This window comes from Myripristis murdjan, chromosome 5 (genome assembly GCF_902150065.1).
Source record: "Myripristis murdjan chromosome 5, fMyrMur1.1, whole genome shotgun sequence".
Classification (NCBI taxonomy): domain Eukaryota; kingdom Metazoa; phylum Chordata; class Actinopteri; order Holocentriformes; family Holocentridae; genus Myripristis; species Myripristis murdjan.
The window spans coordinates 30610832-30616831 of record NC_043984.1 but is presented as its reverse complement, the minus strand read 5'-3'; positions in this window follow the sequence as shown (position 1 = coordinate 30616831).

The following is a 6000-nucleotide window of genomic DNA, read 5'->3' as shown; positions in this document are numbered from 1 at the left end:
CAGATCAATTGGAAAAAGAGGAGCATCCAGAGTATCTCCATGGAAAATGTGTGTTAGTGGAGCACTTGGTGACGCAGCCTGCCTGTGCTAGCGAGAGAGAGAGAGAGAGAGAGAGAGAGAGAGAGAGAGAGAGAGAGAACAAGCAGAAATCCTCACCTGTTGAATACATGGACCATTGTCTGAACCTGTCCATTTATCCCCAAAGAGCTGTGGAAAAGCTTGTATCGGTGCCAGGCTGCCCGAGCACAGACATGATCTCCTCCTGCTTATGGTCAGTCAGAAAGCCTCAACATAAATATCAACTTTCCCTTCTTGAAGAGGCCTCAAGCTGTCTAAACAATGATAGAGGGGGGACAGCAACAAGCAACATGAGGCAACCATGGGAAAGGAGAATGCACAACGCAGAGAGCAGAAGAAAGAAATAGCCTTTATTTTCCTTATTCTGAGAAATATGAACTTAGATCCCACATGTGTTTGCTTAACTTCTGGGGTTTGCCAGGTGCAGAGCTTCACCCATTCACAACATCGTATTGTTTACATGTGCACATTCTTACAACCCACATTAACATATGCAACTGTGCAGTGTTGACAGCAGCCAAGAAGAGTCTGAAAATCTAAAAATATAACTTAGATGTGCAACTGTAAGCGCTGAAGAGGTATAATCTGACTTTCATTATGGTCTGACATGTAATACAGCTAATCCCATAATAGCACAGGACAAAATTTACCATCAACTAAACTTCTAACTATTGGTTGCTAAATTTGTCTTGTGTGTGAGCCTCTTTGGCAGGTAACCAGCTATCATTTGAGTGTCTTTTTTGTATTCCAAAAACCTAATTGGCTGGCTAAACAGTGAAAGTGCCTTCGTTTCCTGCCCTGCCTGAAAGATTAATATAATTGCTCTGCAAACAATAACAAGCAGCAAACCCATCCCAACAATGTCAGATGCAGTTTGCAAGAACAAAAGGCGCAAACTACCGCACAATCTCTTTCAACCTGAAAAAAGTTGCACAATGTAATTGCATTATGGGTCTTCAAAAGGTTTTGATCTCTGTCTCCCTTTTTACCTCTGCCAGACTTGTCTGAACATCAGAGGGCTGCAGCGAGATGAAAGGTCACCAAAGCCAGAGGTACTGTTGTCGCTATTGTTTTCTCTGCAGTATCATTACCCTGACAGCTGACATGGACCCTGGCTTTTAATATGTCACATGGCCCTGCATAGGAACTGCATAATCTTAATAGGGTGCAGACAACTGCGAGTCAGTGCTGCCTCGACTTCCAAAGCATGACATTTGGCACAGAATTGAGCTGAGGTCTTTTTTTCCCTGTAGAATCCATGTCTTGTCACTTGTTGAAACTTGTTGTTTTAAAGCAACACGGTGGAGAGCTTCGAGTTCACGGATCCAATCCTGGGCTAATGTTGCCAGCGCAAATGACTAAGCCTTGCAGTCATTATTATACTAATCTCCTAGTTTCCACAGTTTATAAGGCCGTGCCATTGTAGTGACCTTACTGTGAACTATAAAATTGACGAATCAAAAGACTTTTTTTTAATGCGCGGCAGGTTGAGGGGGGGAAAAAAAGATTGCTTCTGCATTCAACACCTGGGCATTTTGACACAGATAATACCAGTAAGCTTAGAAAAAAATCTGTATTGCTTCCAGTGTGATTAAGAGCTCTATCATAGTAAGCTGTTGAAGCATGCATTTTTAGTGCAAACCCCAGATTCACACACATTTACAACTCGCCTTATCTCAGTTATTTCTCATAAACCTCATCAAGAAATGCGCTTGATGAATACGAGCAAAATAGTTTCCCGGCTGAGGCAATGCATGTGTGAAAAAAGACAAGCGATTGGACGTAAAGATAACGTGTGCAGAGGTCCTGCACAGGTACTGTAAGCACAGCCATAACTCAAAGAGGAAAACAAGGCTCAGGTTTCCAGCGCGCTCTTCAGTTTCAGGAGTGCGGAGCCGACAGGAGAGGGGCGGCAAAAACCCACTGAAGACTAAGAGGCTGTACAATCTTAGTTCGATGCTGCATCTGTCTTATGTGACTGAGGCTGGTGTGGTTGTTTGGTGGCTCTGCAATGAAGCTCTTAGCCTTGACATGGGGTGAAGAATCATTCATTGCTCTAAAAGTGCATGATTTCTGCATAATTCTTGCTGTTTTGGTTAAATTTTTGGTGCAAACGCTCATTGTTATGTTTCTGCACTGCACGTCTCAGAGATCACCTGTCAATCAAACAGTGTGGGTGGAACTGTCTTTTAATCCTCGAGTTTTCTCTTGATAAAGTTTAACTTCTTGAAGCTGGTGCTCATTTATTTGTTCTCCTGTTTATTCCAAGCAAACTGGAAATGTAAAACACATCCCTTCCTGTGCAGCAAAGGACTTTCCCAAGGAAAGATTCCAGATGATGAGGCTTTAGAGCAGCAAATGCAAAAGTTGGCTATAGGTTGAATCACCAATTGTGTTAAATTAATCAGTGATAGGGAGTAGTGAAAAAAGTGAAATTTGTTAACATGGAAACGTCCAGAAGGGAAAGATGTATGCAGTTATCTTTATTTATCTTGCACCTGAACCCTACTTGGGTTTGGATGTGTACAGCAATATGTCCATTTGTCTTAATATGGAAACGTCACAAATGAATTAATTTAATGCTGAAGCGGTGATGATGCAATACAAGTTAGGTAAATGTTTGCTACGTTACCAAGACACTACCATAAATAATATGCACCATTTATGATAAAAAATAAGAGATGATAAGGACACTGTAGGATGTAAATCACGCTCATCTAACATAACATTTGCGATGGTGAGCGCATCCTTTGCAGCCGTCACTGTCCATGTATGGCAACAGCGCTGATAAGCAACGGGAACATCAGAATCACTCCCGCTGAGTCAGGCATGAGATCCTTTTCATTCATCATTCAAAACCATTTGAAGAGGGCCCAATTGTTTTAGACGCATTGATATAGCGTTGGTCTGTCATCGGGTTGTTCATTACTCAAACTTATTTTAGCACAACTGTCACAACTGTCAGCCATGTTTTCAGGTTCCTCCAGCTGCCCTCACTGGGATGATCCACCGCATTCCTCAGCCTAAATCAACTGTGAATGGTGTGAGGTGATGAAACCGGCGAGAAAAGCAAATTGCACAGAGGAATTCATACACGGCGATAGCGTCCATTCCATCTCTATTAAGAAAAACCCCGCGCACAATCAATCAGAATCCGCGTTTCATATAGGAACGTAAAGATTCCATGCAATAAAACAGCCAACAGGATATGTATTAGTTGTTGATTCAACCTCACCACCCACACTCTGCTTCAGGCATTAGACATGGGAGTTTTCTCATTATTCGAGCGCTCCGTGCGCTTCAAAACGTTCTAACATCCTTTTATTTGGGCCAAAAAATTATAGCTTGCCGGGTGTAAAGCAGGAAGTCGTTTGCGTGGCTGATGTATTCATGCTTGCTTATTTGGTTTTCATGTTAGCATGGCCACAGGGACATACCTCCCGTGCGCTCTCGGCATACCAGCTCATACGTTGCACACCATGTGTCATTACTGCATTCTTCACACGTTTTTTTACCAGTGGAAGAGGGCGCGGAGGGCGTAGCGTCTGATGTAAACCTTTGTAGGGACAACTCATAATTTTGCTCCATCTGTGCTGCAAGCCCTAATAACAGCGTGACACTCTTCGACATATTCCACAAATTGGTATGAACTGCAAGCTAACACAAGCACGAGAATCATTTCTAAGCCTTTTCATACGTGGAGTGTAATTTCAGATACATGCCACACATGTGGTAGAAAGGCCTGCAGGAGAAAAAAGTGTAATTAAGTGCATCTTGATGATATTTCCTTTGGCTTCTCCGGGATTAGGACAACTGTCAGTCACCGTGGCAAACAAAAGGGGGTTTGAGACCTCCTGCATGGCTTCGTCTCCCAGAGCGCCGAACAACACAAGAGCCCGTGGCAGACGTTCGGTACCTGCTCAGGTGAAGGGACTCGCTGATGGAGGGGAAAACATCTTTACCTGGACCGAAAAAAGCAGCTGGCTGGCATGAGTGCAATATTAAAACCCATGTAATCCTTTAAATATAGAGTTCTATGCCGTATTTACAAAATGTGTTTTTGTCACGAATATCATGAGAAAATATTCGTAGTATGACGCCGGGCTTAAGTGAGATTAGTACTGAAATTACAGCAAGTGAATGTCATTTTGGGCCACCATCGTTCAAAGCTGCAAAAAAAAATTAAAAGATAAAGACGATAGATATAACCTCTAAAATCCCCTAAAATGCAAAATAATTTAATAGAGCTCTTTGTGCTTTCAGGCACAGTCCCAGTACCAACAGTTTAATTGCAGACGCTCTAACACTGCTAACATTTTACAACCAGACAAATGGATAACACACAGACACTGACCTGAGGGCTACAGATTTGTCATTATGTGGCATGCTCAAACTATGGTCTATTATAACCAACAAATAGCATCGCATCTATTATTCACCTCGGTGCCAAATTGTGATTTATTATGGATGCAACGTTTAAAGAAATGTGACATGAAATTCTTGATTTATGTATCCCACAATTAGAATAAAGCTTCATAACACCCTTTGGGTTCCCAAATTATGTGCTCTGTGTCTCTGGCTCATACCTGGGCTACACCGTCATCGCTCACAGAGATGAAGATTTCTGTTTGGACCCTTTTGATTAACCATGGTTATGAAGGTACTGCTATAATGATGGTTGTAAGCAGGCCCCATCTTGAAGAAACAAAGTTCAGACAAAGAATCAAATTTGCAAAGCATGACACCCGTTTGTTACCCAACGCCGTTCTCAATGGAGCAAGAACTCACTTGCTTTTTCATACTGCGAGGCCCTGAGCCTGAACGCAACATCAAACGGAGGTTTAAATCAAAGCCATGAGCTCTGCACAAATGAAATATCTACTCCTTGGAGATTACAACTCGGAGGGTTTGCTCCAGAGCCAGGACGCGACTCTGCTACGCACACCAGCGGCCTCAGGAAGGCACACATCCAGCAGCAGCAATAAAAGCCTGCTCACGCTACAGATTGGCAGTCGTAAATCTTGGACTACCACCTCAATGCAGGTGTCCACAGGTGCACACCAAGCAGAAAGACACAGAGGCTGGCAGCGAAAGCAGCGCCAGACCCTTTGAGTAAGCAGAGGCATTAAACACTGGGGACCTTGGCAGTGACGCAGTGATGTTTATAGGAAAAACACCATGAAGCAGTTAATTAGCGTATCCCCTTTTGGCATTGGGATTTCAACAGAGATCTGTGGAGGATGAGTCAGTCCTTCGATGTCAACATACTTCTGTACAGTCAGTTTGTGGGCGCTCTATTTTGTGCTGCTCGCATCAATATGGTTTAATTCAAGATGCAGGAAAAGTGCATCCATCGGTGTCTTGGAAATGAAAATTGGTAAAGTTTATGGGAGTATGCAGTGTTTAGAAAAGTCCTTTCTTTCTCCATTTATTTGCATTAAGCCTGCAAACACACTGGTGGCAGTTTTTTTTTTTTTAACAAATAAAAGCCCTGGTGTCAAAACTTTTGAGTGTCCTTGGAGAGGGGTTAGATGTCACTTCCCTCATCTGTGATCAAGTCTCCCTGTTTGCTGGCTTATGTTTACAAAATGAATACCTCATATTAGCCATATTCTTAGAGATGTGAACTGAAAAGACAAGCGGGTAACCACCCAATCCTCTCTGAAAACACTCAGATAATGTCGTTCGGTTCTCACTGACAGAGGCTCGGCGTTACTCTAACCAAGGCTGTTTGGCCAGCTGCCTTTTCAAAGTGTCAAGTCTATTGAGGCAAAGTTTAGCCGGGGAATGTTTTGTGCCGGTTATTCTGGGAGTTAAGACCTTTTCTATCGCTCAGATTGAAATCCTTCTTGACATCATCCCTTGCAATTGTAAAGCCCCCCCTCCTCCCCCGCCCCTCGCCCCCGCCCCCACCTTTCTCCC